Source organism: Ischnura elegans, chromosome 8 (genome assembly GCF_921293095.1).
Source record: "Ischnura elegans chromosome 8, ioIscEleg1.1, whole genome shotgun sequence".
Lineage (NCBI taxonomy): Eukaryota > Metazoa > Arthropoda > Insecta > Odonata > Coenagrionidae > Ischnura > Ischnura elegans.
The window spans coordinates 102,510,797-102,531,438 of NC_060253.1; the positions used below are offsets into that span (position 1 = coordinate 102,510,797).

Below are 20,642 nucleotides of genomic sequence, written 5' to 3' on the forward strand. Positions count from 1 at the left end.
AATAATTTTGTGAATGAGGCTTTAGTGATAACGATGTGTTGATGCTTTCATCGATTGATATTATTAATATTTTTATTATTACACCTTGCTGCAAGTAGACTATTGCCTGGTGGCAGCATTAGATGTATACACATGAATAACAAATGTACCTATCTAATACAAAGTTTAGAAACAGAAAAGACACCCATGGTAAAAAGTAATACATTAATTCTAATCCCATACTACTAAGAATTTAAAATTGTCCCAATAAACCAATTTCAAACAATCCATTGAATACATTAATTCTAATATAATGCAACTAACAAATGAGCATTGACCCAATTAACCCAATTTTAGACTCTCCCAAAGCCTCGGAGAAATAAAAAAATATTGTCTAGTTTCAACATTTAATAACTGCGTCTGCCTAAAGTTAATTTTTTAGTGCGAAAATGATGTGAAATGTATTTCCAGACATGTTATTTTTAAAACATTTTCCCCAACAGGGGTGGGGAATCGCCACCCCAGGCTATCCCCTCCCCCTCAAAGCATAGTCCTAGTTACGCCTCTGGTTAGGCGGATATCAGATATTCACCAATCGTTTTTGAGCATTTTCTCTTGCTTTGACGCAATAAAATTTTAAAATAGATATATACCTTATAAATGACCATGTTTTTAAATTTTCCAGAAGCTACTGTTTGGCCGACCGCCTCCAGCCCCCCGCAATACACTACTGTGTACATTAAAGTGTAATATTTGTGAAGATTAATCGCATCATATTTTGCTGCGAATTTCTTAAGAAGATCGACTTGTCTCGCCACCTCGCGGTTTTGTTTTGAACTACGAACTGTCTTGAATGCTGCACGAGAGCTTTCCTTCCTTTTGCAAGTGTAGCGGTGGGCGTTGAATCTTGTCAAGCAGGTATTCACTCCTTCCAAGTCGCGGGCGCTCACGTTAAAGCGCCGAGAAATAATGCGATTCTGGCGTTTTTTCTTATTTCATCCGTGGAAACAAGCATCGCACGCCAACGCGGTACTCTTCATAGCAGACTTCAAGACGTGGAGCCGTGTCGTCGCCCGCACTAGGCATTTAATGGCTGAATGTGTCTTAAAATATTTTCTCATCGTTTTCCTTTCCTCTCGAAGTCTCGGCGTTCTAAATTGGTATACACCTCTTCAGTGAGGTATTCACAATTTGAGCCTCGAAAATTTGATGATCGTACTTATTTATATTTCGTGCATTGTCTTTCAAAAGTTCGCCTAGCTGTAAAATTGTGTTTGTGAAATTCTGTGTGAAATTCACACGCCAGTGGATCAGTTTGGGAACTACTCTACCCTCATCTCTGAAAAAAAACCCTGAGTGGGAGTCCTTGACTCTGATCGGTATTATTGCAATCGATTTTCACTCCAATCGGTTGATTCCGATTGGTTAATAGAACCTTCGTAATTTGCTGTGTTTGGAGATTATCTTTCTGACGACGATTGGAACCATTAGTGGTGAGTTTTCGGAATGAAATTTTTCAAAAAGAACAAATGCCGACGCTTCGCAGCCAATCGGAATCAGCCGTTCGGATTGAAAACCGAACGGAATAATTCCGGTCAAATATGTCCTTTGTCAGTACCCTGTTATATTTATTAAGTTTCGCCATCTTACTGTTGTGACTCTTTCCTCCCATGTGATAGTGGGTGCTATCAGCTGCTTTTAATCGGTGCATCGGTATATTAAATAGATGCTCACTCTTAGTGCCATATTCATGTTCTATATGGTTTCATAACTCATCTGAAACTTTAAAAAAATATCCCGAATTTTGAAAGTAATGATGATTCACAAATAAAATTTTGATTAAATGGAAAATATGTTGAGGCCCCTTATGGAATTCTCATTGAAGGGTACACTCATAAAACTTCATTTTCGTATCACCATTGTTGAATCATTCACCTAGGTACGAGAAAAATAGATGAATGGGTTTAAGTGAGTCATTTCAACTCCCTGATTTGGCAAGCTGCGAACTTTGGGTAGCGTCCCTAGTGGCGGAAAATTTTACGATGTTGTTGTTTGGAAGGGTTGACGTAACCATGGGTAACGAAGGGCGGCAGTGATCCTAAGTAAACAGTGGTCATGAGGCTCTCTCCTCCTCGGGTGATGCAATAGCTTTTGCTTCTGAAGTACCTACCACGAACTGAGGAAGCCATTTGAAAAGCTTCTACCGCGATTTTTTAAAAATATTTTTGGCTTCCTGTTAAGATGGCTCACCGAGGTCAACTCGAAGAAGACAAAGGCAGGAACGGTGACCTTATATTTTACTTGGCTCGTGCTTCAATAGCTCTCTCCTTTAGTCCTTTATGTGCGCTGAATCGGAATTTTATGTTGAATTTGTGTATAATCATTGTAATTATCCTGTTTACTCAAGTAACTCATAATTGGATCGAGGTGTAAACTAATCTTGATATTATAATTAAGCACTCGAGTATTCATTTTTATACTTCGTATCATACCTTTACTTTACTAACTAAACAATTAACAACTAAACTGAAATGGGCGCCACAAAGATGTTTTTATGACAACAGAAATTATGCTAGGTTTGAATATCGACGAAGGCAAATGATTATTTCATTACAAAATATATCCTTGGTGTAAATTTAATCAGTGCTTGTGACTGCGTACTAAGTCACTTATTGTATGACCTGCTTTGAGGTATCTCAATATTTAAAACTTTTATTAAAAATCGCTCTGGGATCGTAAAATATATCTTATGAGAGGACAAATCGCGCGTGTAAGCAGACATCACATTTTCGTATTGTTTTGCCCCTATGATAGTATTGCACCAGCGATATTGACTCAATCACCCGTTGAAAACAAAAGCCGCCGAATAGTTTGCGTATGATGTCCATATGGCACCTCATCCCACTTCATTCGACCTTTGTATGTGGTCCTATCTTCCCTGATTGGCTGAATTTTTTACGGCCTAAATATCAATTTCAATAGCAATAGGTACAATTTTTTTTAAATGTCACCCCAATAATTTTTCAATGGAGATACTCCAAAACCTCTGTTTCGTTGTTAGAAATGGAATAGCCCTTAAGGCTCACCGAAAAGTAATGAACTACACCTTAAACTAATAATCATCTCTTGAAGGTTTCAGAATCGTGTTTGTCGAAATAAAATTATCGAGCGCGCTCAGGCCCTCTTGCATGTTCGTTCTCTCACTTCTAGCATTTACACCACTGAATCCCGCAATAAAATCGAAGGTTCGTGTTTTAAAGATAATGTGGAATTGACCAAAATTTCATTTAATTTAATTTTGGCGTGCTGATATACTTTGCATGAAATGTTAAATTTGGAATATTATGGAGGATTGAAATTTGCAATATTTGGCCCTCGTAATGATAAAGAAAGCATTGAATGAACCAGCTTAATGTTCCATTAAATATTTCCATTCTTTGGAGCTAGATTAATAGAAAAAATATCCTCGCATTTAAGAAAATCATTTTTTTAATCGTTGACCTGGCATGAAGCCATGATGCTTTGGTGTCTAAAACTTTAGTTGGAATTGATTATGCGTTGTTATGCTTTCAGCATAAAAACTATTCTTGATTTATCAAATTACGGAGACATTATCTGTTGACCCTGTAAAGGCAAGATTTATAAATGCAATGTTTATCTTGAAAAGATTTGTCTGTGAGGTGGCATTTTTTCACCTCCCATCATCATTTTTAAATAAATAAAAGATCGTAGCACTTTTACTGCCTACAAATTACTGCCTAAATATTTTACTGCCTACAACGCGTTTCAGCTCACAGAGTCATCGTCTGGTACAAGACACTGCAAAACATTTGAAAATCACCTTTATACCTTTGAGAAAGGGGCTTGGGGAGGATATGCCATGTTTGGGGGTGGGAACAGGCGTACAGAGTGGAGACAGTGGGAAAATATGCAAATAAAGGATGTGAGGAATCCTTCAACCTTGGGTCCTTCCCTTGTTCTTCTTCCCTTCCACTTGTACTTCTACGATTGTTTTCATCTGGCCATCATGCCTCATAATATGGCCAACTAAACTGTCTCGTCTTCATCTCAAGGTTTTAAGAAGACTTCTCCTTTCTTCCACTCTTCTTAGCACTTCCTCATCACTTAACTCGGTCGATCCATTTTATCTTCTTCATTCTTCGGTCTATCCTTCTATAAACATCACTCGAAAGAATGAAATTCGGGCAAGAAAAGATTTCCCATATTCACTCAGATTTATTTAATGAAAGTAGCATCCGCCTTCACTCAGGGTCAGTTGACCAAAGGTGTCAGACGAGTGTGAGTGGAGTTGACAGCGAACGAACGAGAGAAGAAATAGAGAGCTCTCTCCTTGTCTCGTTTTGCGCTCATGTGCCAAACAGGAAAGAAGGCGTCTTTTTTGGTTCCTCTCTCCGCCGCAACGGGAGCGGGGGAGACTCCTGTCAATGGCGAACGCCCACGCTCTGCCTTCCGACGATGAGTCTCTCTCTCTCTCTCTTTTTCTCTTCGGCTCATCGTCCTTTACCTTTTTAGGACTTCGGTCTCACGGACTGACTTGGAAGACGAGAGAGGCGAGTCGTATAATCCGTAATGACAATCCAGGCGGTTGATCCAGTCCCAGGACTTGCTAAAGACATACTCTTGAACGACCTCTCCCGGCTTCGACGTATGCAATCGAGTTATTCAATCCTTCTCGAAAGGAAAATGATGTAATCATTCATTTCATTGGCATCAGTGAAAAGATGGTAATGATTTTTTTTACTCTTAATTAATCGTTCAATTTATTTGTAGACACATTGCAAATAGGCCAAATAAGCGGTTATAATGTAATCGGAATCCTGGAGTGGGTATTTCACCCTTTTAGATTTGTAAATGACAATATCTATATTTCGCGATTAAATGAAAAGGGAAAAATTTCAAGCGCGCGAAAACGCGACGGCTATGTATAGACAGATAGGTATGAATGCTGGGAAAAGCCCGTGTGACGTCATTATGGTTACATCTGCCGCCGTGTGAGGCCACCTTGGTGTGAGGGTATGAGCGCCGATACCATGCAGGCTGCTAGCAGGTAGTAGAGTGCCCTGCAAGCAGGTAGCTCTTGGCTTAAATAAGGATTATTTATACCTTATCATGCGAGGAAAACTTTCCGACCTTAGCCAGTTTTAATAAGTGATTATTAAGACATGTTTCCCTGAGCTCTGTGCCTCATGCATGCATTGGTAATCTCAGGCAATGTAAAACTCCTATCTACTCGTATAGAAACTAGGTCCCTGTGACGCCACGTGGAGTGGCATCGCATGGGCGCCTTTTTCAAATGAGGATAAAATTGACCATTGCCATTCGTCTAAATCGGTATTTCTAAAACCAAATAATTTGTATATTATGAATACGCTAATGGTGGGTAACGAATCGCAATCAGTGCCTTCCGTTTTCTTTGATGAAGGAAACTACCCTATTCTATATAAATGATAATAAATGAGCTTAGAAAACAATAAAATGAGTATCCCGAATAAATGAAAATATAGACATTTTAGGTACTGTCCTCAGCTTAGTGATGCGATGACTTTTCCACAGCGGCATTGATAATAGATTCCATTCTTTTATCTCATTTCTCTGGCCCATTTCAATTCCCTGACTTTTAACAGTGATTCTACCTGAAGGTTGGTCCGGATAGGTAAGGGTAGAAAAAACCGCGAAGAAAGCCTGAATTACACGATCATTTTTTCGTACCCCCAGAGTGATAGCTCTAGCGATAGCTTTTCAGGGACCAATATAATGATCACATCATTTTGAGAATCACGCGGTCATTCCGAGCGTCCCTTTTTCCATCGCTTATTCCGTCACTATATTTACAACTATCGTTCAATTGAAGGCCAAGAGTTATAATCGCCGGCAGCGGCCTTGCGTTTTGATTGACTGTAAGAAAATACCAGTAATGGTTTCAGTCACGGAAAAAGAAACGCACCGAGTGATGGAAAAAGGGATGGGATTCGCATCCCTGGAGCCATCGCGGAAAATTACAGCGTGATTTACACTGTCATTTTTCCACCATCATTGGAGCGATCGCTTGAGCTATCGCTCGGAAGGGACGAAAAAAAAATGATCGTGTGATTGAGACTTAGTATATAATTAAAGCTTCCCAAAAGGCTTTTTATTATTTTTTGGGGTTCATACTACGCACACTGCAGTTAATCCTAAATGATAGGATAAGTCTTCCCGAAACATTTTCTCGTAGAAATAGTACAAAATATTTAGCCAAAGTGAAGCAGATTTTTTCACCCTATTAATTTGGCCAATAATCAAGTCTCGAAACTGTTGATAATCCGTGCCTTTAATTTTTCTTATGTAAAACTGAATATTTAATAAAAAGACCTCAGATTAGAATCTTGGAAACAGTTGCTTTCAACAACAGAAGAGAACTTCGAGGTGACCGTGAAGAGACGCTGTGAATTTTAAATTTAGTGAATCAGGGCGATGCTTATAATGGATTCATGAGTAAGAATTTCCTGGAGAAGTTAACGCGGGTACGAGTGTTATAATAGCCTTGATTCACGAGCAATCAAATGCAAGGAAGAAGCGCTGACCTGCAATACAAGCATATACTCTCTCTTTCCAACGGCTGGGAACCCTTAAGAGAAGTGAATAGGTAGGAAAATGGCTCCTCATTGCTGCTGTTAATGCATTTTCAAATTCAAACCTCCGATGAAACAACACTGCACCCATAAATTCCTCCTCTTTAAAAAATTTTTGGAAGGACTTTGCCGTGGCTTTAAACCGCGAGGAGTAATTCCACCGGCGCCATTTTCTCCGACCTCGCTACGGGGAAGAGAAAAAAAAGAGTGAAACAAAAGCGCAGCGGAAAATTGCTTCGTGGAACGATTCCGCGGCAAAAGAAAGGCCGTATCGCAGGATGAATAGTCAACGTGAGATGAATTTTGGAGCCTTTCTAAGAGAAAGAAAGGGCCATTATAAAATACGGAGTTCCCTCAATCTCTCTTTCTTAAGGAATTACGGTTCCCCAAGATGGAAAAAGCAACTTTACCCCACGGGGGAAAGAAATAAAGAAATTGCCACTCATCGCTGCAAACGGACCAAAACCGAAAAAAGCACTTCAGAGATACGAAAAGGATGTCCTCACGGAATTTATATTCTCGCAATAAATATTACAATACTTGGGCTGTGAGTGTTAGCCTAAGGTGCTGAATGGAGGCAAACCTCTCAACCGCGTGCCGATGAAATCATGAAAATATAGTAAATAGTAAGGACTAATAAAGGTTAACCACGCCATATAAACGACAATGCACACAGTTTGCTTTGGGGAGATACAAAAAGAATCATGTGAGTAGATGAATGCCATTACTTTCCCTTGATCTACCTCCGTAGAACACAACTCAAAAGGCATGTTACCATCTAAAGTATATAATTTTATATCAGAAGAATTGAAAAATCCCAATTTTTCATGATGGATTTATCCTAACATTGGAAAATTTCCGCTTTTGCACGCGAAATCGATTGTGACAAATACCTTATCCTTTTTTTATCCTAGGCACATTTAATGCGCGCAGGAAAATACAATTATTACATGAAATCAGCAACAAATGGAATCAGTATGGGTTACAAATTGCTGGAAAAGTACGAAATAAGACAAAATCGACTTTAGCACGTGAATATACTCGCCTTCGTTTATTCTATGAATCCTCTGAATGAGCATCGGGATTAATTACTATTCAATATAACAAATGGAACGGCAAATAATGACCGCTGCGAGCTATCTTGGCTTTCAGTGAAATAGTGCCTCTCAGCGATAATGCGCCAGAGGTCTGATACGTGCAGACAAGCCTTGGATACATCGCGAGGCAAAGCATTCCGAGTCATCATTTTTTCAGGGCATTCGGCAACCGGGCAAACTCACGGCCAACCGAAGCGCTTAGCTCAAAGTTTCTTTCGTCCAAAAATGATTCGTTTTCGACCTAACCATCGTTGGTAATTTTGGCTACTACTGGCAACGGCTATCGATTGGCAACATCTAACGATTTGATCGTTGGATAAGTCTTCCTCATAGAATTATCCTCCAAAGTCATTAGAACATTAATGGCTTTGCCTGGTTTCGCTAATAGTAGGGCCCTCTTCGCTTCTATAGCGCTGAGGTGTTTTTCCCTCTCCCCTCCCTTCCGTCCCTTTCCCTTCACCAGAGGCGTCGACGGGCTCCTATCGCGGCGGCGCCTCTTTCCTTTTCCTTTCCTCTCCTCCCCGGGTGATCGGGTGCATAAGCCACGGGCTTGGTTCCCGGCCCCGGTGCGTTGTATCCCTGAAGGGTTCGCCCTGAACCCTCATACTCTCTGGCAACGGCTATCAAGGGTTAAAATTTCGTGAAACAATTTTTCTCCACGCTGTGTAAAGACGCTCAACAATCGCCCACCGAATCAAATCCACTCATCCAGTACTACTAGGGCTACTAGATGAGCGGATTCTATTCGGTGGGCGATTGTTGAGCGTTTTTGCAGTGGAAATATCGAAGAGTGACTTTAATTTTTGGCCCGATGGCAAACGGCTTTTCTTGGTATGATCTTAGGTTTTCCCGGCGTATCAGTTGCAGAAAAGTTTCTCCACCGGTTTTCCACCGGTTGATGTCGTCCATGTCTCCCGACGTTTCGATCCGCGACTTGCTTTCAATGCATTCGGAAGATCCCCTGAGGATGATCAGCAAGTCGCGGATCGAAACGTCGGGAGACATGGACGACATCAACCGGTGGAAAACCCGAGAAACTTTTCTGCTGCTTTTCTTGGTATTTTCCGCACGCAATGTGGCTCACAGGGGAAAGAGCGTTCATTCGCCAAGATAACCAAGCCGTTTAGGTACAGCAGCTGTCTCTTGCGATCACAACGGCTCCGTTTAATCTCTATCCGAAGTCGTCGCAGGCCGTCATCGCAGCTCGAGTCGTGACGGATGAAGGAGAAAATTGTCACCACACCTCTTTAAGCCAGGACCTACTCCAATCGCTCGGCGGGTTAAGCAAACGGAGTTCTCATATTTCTCGCCGAAATTCCAGCCGCCCTTCCCCAACGCAAAGCTCACGACATCACCCGACAACAGGTTTTCCACTTTTTGAGTGGCAATGGGCTTAAAACGGAGCGAACATGACGTCTACTGGAGGAGGAAGAACACGGAGAGAAGGGTCTTTTCAAAACCGAATATTACAGGAGAGGCAAATGAACTCCGACGCAGATGACGTCCAAAAGACAAGAAGAGGCGAATTTTATTTCGTTTCCCCGCTCAAAGCCTCCTTTCTCGCCTCAGATGCGTCCCAAGCTTTGACAAATTTGGCAAATAGATGCTTTCGTTTACGACTGGAACGACGAAGTCAAATTAAAAAGCTTTAGACAGGATCGTAAAATTTTCGTCGTCAAAGGTATCGTAGCCGTTAAATTTTACGCAAATGATAAAGTGATACCATTCGAAAAGCACGTTAAAATACGTTTCTTTGAGAAGGGATTTGCTAATATTCAACATGAAAAAGCTCATTTAAGAATTTCTTTAAATTAAAATATGTTGTAGATCTATTTAACACAATTGTATCACCTAATTTTCGATTTGCAATGGCACATTCAGACAAGCCTCTGTTGTTCGAAAATATGGTGGTCTACGTAATTACATAAATAAATTTTTATTAGTTATAGTAAAAATATTATATTAAGAGCATTAAGGCACGTAGAGCATACGACTGTCAATCTTTGCATGCATCTCAAATTTGAAAACTTACTATTGGTATTCTCTTAAACATTACATTTTTACAGTTGAAATGAAGTCAAAATATGACATATGGTGACTGATAACTTAAGGATTAACTATGTGAAACCTTTCCATTCTGGAAAATAAAATAATAACCACTGTAAGGATAAATATGTAGATGGATTTGAAGATGTAGCTATGTAATGAAACCCGTGTCATGCTTAATTTAAATGTATTAGTGAATCTTACAGTTTGTTCTTTCATTATCCACATTGACAAAAGGTTTAATCTATATGCGATGAAACGTTCACGACGATAGCATTAGTTTGCAACGAGTAATACATCACGAAAATGAAAAAATAAAACCGGTTGAGCGATGCGTCCTTTTGAGGAAAGATTTTTTCAGCGAGTGTGGAGATAGATGAAGGAGGGAGCACCTGTAATCGTCCTCGAGGTTGAAAACGATTTGTAAGGGATGTAGGAAAGACTGAGAGGGTGGACGGAAGAGATATTGCGGGCGATATGGATGCTGAGAGAAGGATGGAGGGATAAATTTCAGGCTTAGACGCATAGATGTACGACAGTGGGTCGAACCAAATAATGAAATGCAGTCGGAGATTAAAGGAAAATTGAATTTTTGTAGCTACACACGTTCATCACTCGCAAGACTTTCCATAAGTACCAATAGCTTGCAAAGTTTGCAACGAATCTTAGGAAAGGATCACCTAGATAAATATTTTAGCCGTTATTATATAAAAACTCCGACCATTACAAAAAAAACTCCGATGATTCACATCGGTTGTTGACGAGCACACTTCGAGGAAATTCATTGTAATAAGATACATACAGTGGGAACGAAACCCTAGGGTGAGCTCGCGGGGATGCACTCCTGGGGCAGGGACTGTAAGCGCTAGCTTTTCTCCTCTGCACCCAGAAGGGGAAGGACTGGAAGGAACAAGGAAGGAGGCGCCGCCGCGATTAGAGCCCGACGACGCCCCCTGGGAGGGGATAGGGAAGGAAGGGAAGAGGAATCCCGCACCGTCACAAAGGCGGGCGGGTCCTACTGTTAGCGAAAGCAAGCTTACGCAATTAATGTTCTAACGACCTTGGAGGACCATTCTATGAGGAAGAATGATCCAACGATCAAATCGTTAGATAATAAGATACATACAGAGACTATGAGGGTTCTAGGTGAACCCTCTTAAGGGTACAACGCACCGGGGCCGGGAACCAAGCCAGTGGCTTATACGCCCGATCACCCAAGGAGGGGCTGGAGAGGAAGGAAAAAGGATAGAGGCGCCGCCGCGATGGGAGCCCGCCGACGCCTCTGGGAGGGGATAGGAGCGGAAGGGAGGGGACGAGGGAAAAACACCCCAACGCTATAGAAGCGAAGGAGGCCCTACTATTAGCGAAACCAAGCATACATGTGCATTTAATTTTCTATCAATCCTAGTGAATTTTCCTATGAGGAAGAACAATCCATCATCGAATCGGTAGATAAATAAAATAAGATAAATAAGATACATACAGCTGTATTCATTAGGCAATTTAAAAAAATAGGAAACCACCCTATTTATGGCCAAAGAAATGCCAATCCATTAGACTGGAGTCTCGCCGCCAGTGATTGAATATGGAGCGAGCGTATGGTATCCGCTACACAAAGATTATATGGCAAACTTAATAAAATACAAAGGAAAGCTGAGCGATTTGTCAAAAACTGATACTGATGCGTAAGCGTTACACACATGTCCAACGAATTAGACTGGTAGCTACTTGAGCCTCGGAGACTGCGCTCTAGGCTCGGATTCGTTGAGCAATTGAGAATAAATATTTTTTAGAGCAGCACGGAGTCGTGTTAGGACCTCAATATATTTCCAGATCCGATAGGAACAATTAAGAGAGATATTTTCTGAACGGATAAGTATGGTAATTCGTTTTTCCCCCGAACAATGAAAGAATTAATAAATGCTAGGCTGAACTTCGTTTGAGCATTTGTATTTTATTTATTCACGGCTTGTGTCCTAACACCCCCTGCCACCAGTGGAGTAGCCAGGAATTTCTTTCGAGGGGAGGGGTCCAAAACCAGGCGGATAATTTTTGAAAAACAGGGTACTAAGTAGAGGGTTTTAAACTAATTTTAACCCTTTTCATAATCGAAAATACTTCATTTGTTAAATAAATATTTTGTAAATTCATTATTTTTCAAATGTTTTCTTTTATGTAGGAAAATAATTTTGTTTTTATATTTCGGGGGGAAAGGGGTCCGGACCCCCCTGGAAACCCCCCCCCCCCGGCTATATTACTGCCTGCCACACTCCTTTTGATGCGGCTCTTTTGATATTATGCAAATGTTAAACACGAAAAACTATTCAGATTAACATTACGGGCAATAATTTTCCTTGGTGTGCTCTCTATGAAGCATAGGCAAATAATATTTATACAAGTCCTCTAAAGAAACTAGCGTTCATAGAGCGCGTTGTGGGAAGATAGTATTCGGACGAAACATGAAAAAAGAGGCACTACTTGGTGGTCGTCAAGCCTCATCGCAATTACGTAGTATGGGATGTGGTGCAGAAAGATGAAATCCGTGGACTACATAAAGTGCATTGGAAATTGACGGTTTCCTATTGAATCTGCTCGCGGGGTAGTTTGTAAATTTATATGATATTGTTAGCTCATTTAGCGTAATTTATCGCGGTACTAAGGCCGAAGAAATGGTAATCCAGAAGGCCGTAAGCCTAACCACCAATGGTTGCTTTCGTCCAGCCTATAAGCCATGGCGTTCGATTTCTCAGTTGCCTGCCTCCTCTTGCTCGGTGGGCATCATGGTTTACACCGTTGCCAATTAGTACCTATGTTTCCGTGGTCGTATCTCAGCGCCCTCGTATAGGCTTGAACTCACAGCATCCATTACAACCACTCCCGTCACCGTCGTCACCCCGGGCGAGGTTCGAACCAGCAAACAATGGCCCCTGTGCTAATGGGACGCCGATGTTTGTCGCGTGTTTTGTGCATCCGTGGAGAATGATTTATTGCCGAGAACTGAAATGAGGTTCCTCCGTGGATTCCTACGCGATTCTAAATTGATGCTTAACTTCATCATATCGTCCCTCAGCCTATGCAAGTAGGCAGGAATTTGCTTGAGGGAATCCTCTACTTGATATCTTCTTGAATGTTAATTTCACTATTTTCATTAAAAACATCGATTGGTGCCCATCAGTTTGGGTTGTCAAAAATCATCCCTCGCCTGCGTTTAGGAATTTTATGGATAATAATAGTAATAAGAATAGAAAAATAACTAGCACGCCAATCGGCGTTGCTCGGGAAATATAGTACTCAGAAAGTGGGAAGTTTTGAACTTGGATTTCATGGTCATTTGGCAGGATTTTTGTTTCCTCTTAGAGCGTGTCAAGATGTTTGCCTGTCCTGCAGGATGACTAACCGCAGACGTGGAATGACGTGACGTAATGAACTACCGATGAGAAAATAACGGAAAGGACGCAATCGAAAGTAGCACTACGGGGTTTGGCAGCATGAGATGCACCTATGTACCAACTTTGGTCGCAATCCGTGTAGCCGTATGGAAACGCATAGCGGATAGACAAACAGGCATATTCTTGATATATGTAGACAATAATGTTAATATTTATTCTATAATTTTTATAATCAATGGTAGCGGGTGTTACTTTGTGGAAATCTTTTGTCGTAGAAATAGGTGTGTACAAGTGTAAATACCAATATAAACCTTTAAATGGCAATAAAACATAAAATATACAGGAATATATGGATGAATTCGTATACCTAACCAATATGAGATATATTTTTAAATATTACTCAAGATAAAAATTATAGGAATAGAAGAAATAAAAACTTGGCTATTTCCATGTGGTAATTTATTGTGACCGACCATGGTTTTGTTACAGCGTAACATTATCAAGGTGAGGAGTTACACGTAAATTGACCAGTATGTATAGCAAAAAAATTGCCATGTGGAAATAGCCAAGTTTTTATTTCTTCTATTCCTATAATGTCTATCTTGTGTGATATTTAAAAAAATAAATGCCATATTGGTTATTATCAGTCACCTACATATTCCTATATATTCTTACATATTCCTATATATTTTTTAAGGATTTATATAGGATATGTGTTTATATTTGTATATGCCGTCATCCAGCTGCATAATAATAATAATCTTTATTCATCCACGGCGAGGATTGGCCCTCGCAGATGTTGTCAAGTTATCGTATACAACACATTTATAAAAACATTCAATACAACGAAAACATTCAAAACATGTGCATAGTTGTCACAAAAAATTGAATGGCGATTTCATGTTGTACATGCTGACTCATAGAGGTCTCTTATGGTGCTTCCTGGAAGCATGCTAATGTTTTTTCGTTCCATTATTGTATTTATTACATAGTATGATAGTATTGGAGGATTCATAAAATATGAAGTAGCAATAGCGATGTGCCCATTCAATATATTCTGAGGTTATTACCCCTTTCATAATTGCATCGATTTTGTTAAGTAAGATATGAGATGCGGATGTTGTAACCGTATGTGAATTTTTCTCTCTATGTAGTCCTGAAAATGGAAATCGTTAAATTCGAAACATAACTTTGGAATGATTTTTTTAAACACCTAAAATGACAGGATGTCCAGCGACCGGTAATATCGGAAATTGTGCGTGAATTTTTTGTCCCTGGAATTATGCGTGAATTATTCATGAATTTTTGCTGCATGCGTAGGAATCCACGGAGGAACCTCATTTAAGTTCGCGACAATAAACCATTCTTCACGGATGCACAAAACGCGAGACAAACATCGGCGTCCCATTAGCAGAGGAGCCATTTTTTGCTGGTTCGAACCTCGCCCGGGGTGATTACGGTGACGGGAATGGTTGTAATGGATGCTGTGAGTTCAAGCCTATACGAGGCGCTGAGATACGACCGCGGAAACATAGGTACTAATTGCCAACAGTGTAAACCATGATGCACTTTGCACTTTACTAAATATTTATATGATAATGTGGTCACAAATCTGGTAATTCTTTACGTAATATCTCACGGGGTACCCCCGTAAAATCTCCAAATGGTCCAAAAATGATGTTGGAAATGTTTCAACTCAACATAAGAACGTTTTCAGGTGCCCGGCTGGGGGTAGGTGTACCATGGAATGAATATAATTATCCATTCAAACTCTTTTATTTCTCAGTGCATTGTGAATAAATTGTCCCGTCTTCTCATTAATGCTTTATATGGACTCCTCTCTCTTTATACCTTACCATTTGCCATACGCTGCTGCCAGCTTACTTTGCACATCCGTCTATTGTACCAGATCTCAAAAGCTTCTAGTCTTTACATCTCCTCTTACAGCACATGTCTCGCAGTCATGCAACAAAACACTCCAAAAGAAGGTCTTAATCATAATTTTCGTTTGCAAGACATTGATGGATTTGGAAGTGAAAAGTTTACTTTGTTTTTGTTGGTTTCACACCCCGCGGGCCCTGGCTCAAATCCCGGCGGTGACAGAATCTCCAAAGAATGCCCGATCCCTGGCGTGCCGTTTGGAAGGCACCTCAAGTACTGCACTCCGTCCGTCGAATGGGACGTTGAGCCGTGGCCCCCTTGCAGTTTTTCGTTCGAGATAACCTTATGCATACGCCGGGTTTTCCTCCACCTTTCCTTCCCAATCCATCCCCAATGGCGCAAATGACGTAACCTGTCGGTCTCCTCCTGCAAATGCAAAATTACCTAGAGCGTTTTTTCAGTCTTGTGGGTCTAGAATTTATAAGTCCCTAACATATCATTAATCTTGAGTTAGGGCGTGGGAGATTTTGTCATGTTCCCGTAAATCGGGAAAATTTTGCCTCTTTTTTCTTTTTTAACTGTTTTCTTGTAATTTAAGGTTCGATAATGCTTTAAAACCATCATACACCATTATTCTTGATCTTTCAAAAAATGACAACGTAGGTATAATTTTACGCGTTAAAAAATTATGAACACACTTGGCAAAGATTCACTGGATCTGGGGCAACTTTACCAACTGAGCTGTCATTGGAAATCATTGGAAATTTCAATTTAAAAAAATGGAAAAAATGATTTTGAATTTTGAAAACTATTTAATATGAAGAAAGGTACATATATACAATCAAAACTTTGAGAGTGGAAATTATAAAATTCACTCAATTCAACTTTGACATATTTGTCAGAAAAGTTAAAGGGCTTCATTGTAAGGGGGAGTCATAGTGATGTGCGTGCCTCTCTTCGTTTGTTCGAGAACTAGGTAGGGTGCCAAACAATATTTTTCAAAATCTGGCAAAGTTATCCCACTTGGCAATGTTGTTCCGGTTCACGGTACGTACGATTTATAAATCATTGCTTTTGTCTAATTTCAATCTTTTATTTTAAGATTATAGTTTACATCTAATGCTAGATTTTTTGGATTTTCAATGCTACTCTAATCTACTTTGACGCCCCTTTGCAAACCACTAGAGACCGTCTTTTGGCTTGAGTGCCTTGAAAACTGAAGTGGAACCACTCGCACGCGTAGAAAAATAAAAGGAAGGTATGAGGTATTTCACGTCATGTGTATTCGGCGAAATGAAAATTCAATTTAATTTCACGAAAACTCATTTATTTCCCATGCTGCTAGTTCACATGGCTAGGTGAATAATTAGGCGTGTGATTAATGCATACACATAACATGAAATGTGGTACAGAAGTGATTACTTTGGCAAAATGAGTGAAGATGAAGTGGTTTTTTTTTAACTACATATAGCAGCGATAGGAGACTCTAATTATGCTGGAACTCTTTTCCTCCGGGATGGCTGAGTGGCCTGGCATTCACCCGAGGCGCAAGGGAAACCGGCAAAACCCCACGCAGGCCGCCGTTAATGTTTGGATTAACTCATTATCCTGGAACTCTCCTCCTCCACTAATGTGATTAAATGTTTATATTAAATGTGTATAATAATGTTTATATTAATGTTTATGTTTATGGATGATTCAATACCTATATTTACATAGAGATGAGTATTGTTGTTGTTGTTGATCTCTGCTAATAAATTCGAGTAGTATCAAATGGTGATCGATGCGAGAGATATCTTTATTATTTACCGGCCATCAGTCACAACAAGTTGGCGACGAGGATTAAAAAAAAGAAAGATTGTGAAGTGCAAAGACCAGAAAAAACCTTGTCGACGCTTATTTACGTAAATTTAACCCGGATATAATGGACTCAAAACAGCTCAAAGAATTACTTTCTGCGCTGACTTCCGTCATCAAACAGCAAAATCAGCAAACCACACCAGCTCCGCAGATAATTCCATTTGAAGCCTACGACGCAAAAACTGAAAAGTTTTCTTCGTATATGGAACGCTTCAATAATTACTGCGATCTCAAGAACGTCAGCGATGATATAAAAAAGGCTCAACTCCTGCGTTCATCGATCGGAAAAGATCACTACAATAATCTTGCTGCATTTCTGGGACCAGATGATCCTATTAAAGAAATCGATTTCGAAACCTTGAAGGCTCATTTTGAGAAAATGCTGTCACCATCAGTCTCAACGGTCGTCTCACAGCATTATTTTCTCAGCATTACTCAACAGCCGCATCAATCAATTTCGGATTTCGTCGCATCGCTGAAGGGAAAGCTTAAAGACTGTGATTTCTACGCTACTTGTCCTACTACCTCGTGCAAAAAGAAGTTCTCAATAGCTGATATATTCCTCCGTGCTCAGTTTATCAGAGGCCTGAAGGATAGCTGGATACGAGAAGCGATACTGCAAGAGACAAATCTCAAGGATTTCGACGGAATCCTGACGAAAGCCACAGCACTAGAAGCATCTCGCTTCGAATCGGGACAGTTGAGTAAATCGCCTGAGAAGACATCGGATCAAGCCGCAGATACAAATAAGATTTATCGTCGTCAAGAAGGAAAACGTCGCAGTCGCCGGAGTTCCGAGTCTCAAGATAATCGCCGTCAGTCCAACTCTCATCCGCGTCATTTTTCCCATTCCCGCAATTCTAGAGGGCGTATTAATTATCGGTCATTAGGTCTCGATGGTATTTGCCTCAAATGTGGTCGCACAAACCATAAATCGCGAGATTGCAGAACAATGCGCGAATCTCTAAAGTGCATTTCCTGTGGGAAAATCGGTCACATTTCAAAAGTCTGCATCACCACCCTGCTCCGTAAATCGAAGACCAACACCCTGTCGTCTCAACGCTCTCAAGAACAAGAAGAAGATCGTCACTCAAACAATGATTATGGCATCACTCGCATCGAAGACACTGAGGATTTGTATGAAGTTGGACCAGACACCGATAAATACATCGTAACAGTCACTCTCAATAACAAGCCGCAGTCGTTCGAAGTGGATTCAGGTGCGCGTTTCTCTTTAATATCAGAACCCGATTTCAACAAACTTGGACTTAATATACCGCTTCAACCGACATCAATTTCTTTCCGCTCATACTCAGACCACGTCATCAAACCCATAGGCAAAGTTACGGTCTCCGTTACCTATAATAGGAAGTCAATGGACGCCGATCTATTTATAGTACCAGCAGGGCATGATGCTCTACTCGGACGGATGTGGATTCGTGGACTTGGAATTAGTCTAAAAGAAATAGATAACCATGAATCAGGTCTTCGCACAGTTGTCAATGTGAAAGTAGTTACCTCACTAGAAGACATCTTCAAGAAATATGAACAAATTTTTGAAGAAAGAATCGGGTGTGTTCCAAACGTCGAAGTACATCTTCAACTTAGAGAAGGCGTGACACCCATTTTTAACCGTGAACGAGATGTTCCTTTTGCATTGAGAGAGAGAGTTGAAAGAGAGTTATCCACATTGGAAAAACAAGGTGTCATCACTCCCATTGTATCAAGTGACTGGGGATCGCCACTCGTGGTAATACCTAAGCCCGATGGAGGAGTGAGGCTATGCGTAGACTACAAATGTGGGGTGAATTCTAGACTCGTTGCATCAAATTACCCCATCCGCAGAATAGACGAGGTTCTCCACAGCCTCAGAGGTTCCAAGTATTTTTGCAAATTGGACTTGTACAAGGCTTACCTGCATTTACGGGTCGATGAAGAAGGGAGCAAGATTCAAACGATTTCAACACACAAAGGCACGTTCCGAATGAATCGCCTCAGCTTCGGGATTAAGACTGCTCCAGCGGAATTCAATCGCATTCTAGGTCAATTGTTGAATGGCTTACCAAAGGTGGAGGCATACTTCGATGACATTATCTGTCATGGTTCAGATCTTGAAGAATGTACCAGAAATCTTACTGCATGTTTGGAACGCCTCAGAGAGAATGATCTTCATCTCAATCGTGCCAAATGTTCATTCTTCAAGGAAAGCATCAGTTATCTTGGTCATGTAGTGTCGCATAATCAGATTCAAAAGTGCCCAGTTAAAATTCAAGCAGTTTCTCAAATGCCACGACCAAAGGATTTAGGTGAGTTGAGGAGATTCCTGGGCTTAGTAACATATTATTCCAGGTTTATTCCAGACTTCTCTTCAAAGTCCTATCCACTACGCCGCTTGCTAAGAACGGGTGAACGCTTCGTTTGGTCTGCTGCTGAAGAAGCTGCCTTCGTAAATCTCAAATCAGAGTTGTGCTCGGATAGACTACTCATTCCATTCGATCCATCAAAGCAAGTCATACTCACAACTGATGCCTCACCAACTGGGATAGCTGCAGTACTTAGCCATGATATTGATGGTCATGAGCGCCCAATTGCTTATGCCTCACGAGCTCTGACGCAGGCTGAGTCTAATTATAGTCAGCTTGACAGAGAGGCCTTGGCCATTATATATGCAACAACGCACTTCTTCAACTACATTTTCGGAAAGCGTTTCGTTCTCGTCACAGATAATGAGCCACTCTCAAGGATTTTTCACCCAGATCGTCCACTACCGCAGATGACCTCTTCGCGTTTACTGAGGTATGCATCTTTTCTCAGTGGTCTTGATTACACAGTTCGATGCAAGAAGGGGAGAGAGAATGAGAATGTTGACTGTTTATCTCGCGCCCCAGCCTCTACATCTAGTCCTTCTCTAGAAATCTCTATCGATCAAGAAATCAACGCTTTGCATGCTGAAACCCTGCTACAAATCTCGAGCGCATCAATCACTGCAGATATTGTTGCTGAGGAAACCGCCAAGGATCCAGAGTTGCAAGCGCTTCTACAGGAGCTCAAGACCAGCCGCAAGGATAGCCCGTACACTGTCTCTGGTGACATGTTGTTCCGCTCTGATCGTGCAGTAATTCCGAAGTCACTCCAAGCACAAATTCTTAAAGAGCTTCATATGTCGCATTTGGGAGTCACGAAGATGAAGCAACTTGCCCGGAGATACGTGTACTGGGAAGGCTTAGACAAAGATATAGAACGTCTTGTGAAGAGTTGCGAGTCCTGTGCTAAGGTCCGTCACAGTCCGCCAAAAGCGCCAATTCATCCCTGGAATCAGCCTGATGAGAATTGGGAGAGGGTGCATATTGATTTTGCAGGGCCATTTGATAGCCAATTCTTCCTAATGTGTGTGGATGCAAGGTCGAAGTGGGCAGAAGTCCGCATGATCCGTGACGCTCCATCCTCTGCCACAACAATCGCTACGCTGGAAGGCATCTTTTCAGTACATGGCTACCCTTCCGTAATGGTGTCAGACAATGCAAGCATCTTCAGGAGCGAAGAGTTCCTAAAATACTGCAAAGAGCGTGGAATATTCCAGAAGTTCAGCGCACCTAATCACCCAGCCACAAATGGACTTGCGGAACGCAGCATCCAGACATTGAAGAGGAGACTTAAGGCTGCTTCTGATGATCCTACTCCACTGACCACCAAGTTACGGGACATTATGTTCCGCTATAGGGCAACACCTTTGGCCTCAGGTCAGACTCCTGCAGAGC

At 41.1% G+C, this 20,642-nt stretch overlaps 1 protein-coding gene across 1 annotated transcript in view; it reads left to right on the forward strand.

Annotated features, from left to right (window-relative positions):
* Nucleotides 1–20,642, forward strand: part of LOC124164475 (peripheral plasma membrane protein CASK-like) — a 527,806-nt gene that overhangs the window by 426,942 nt on the left and 80,222 nt on the right. The gene's annotated exons all lie outside the window — the stretch shown is intronic.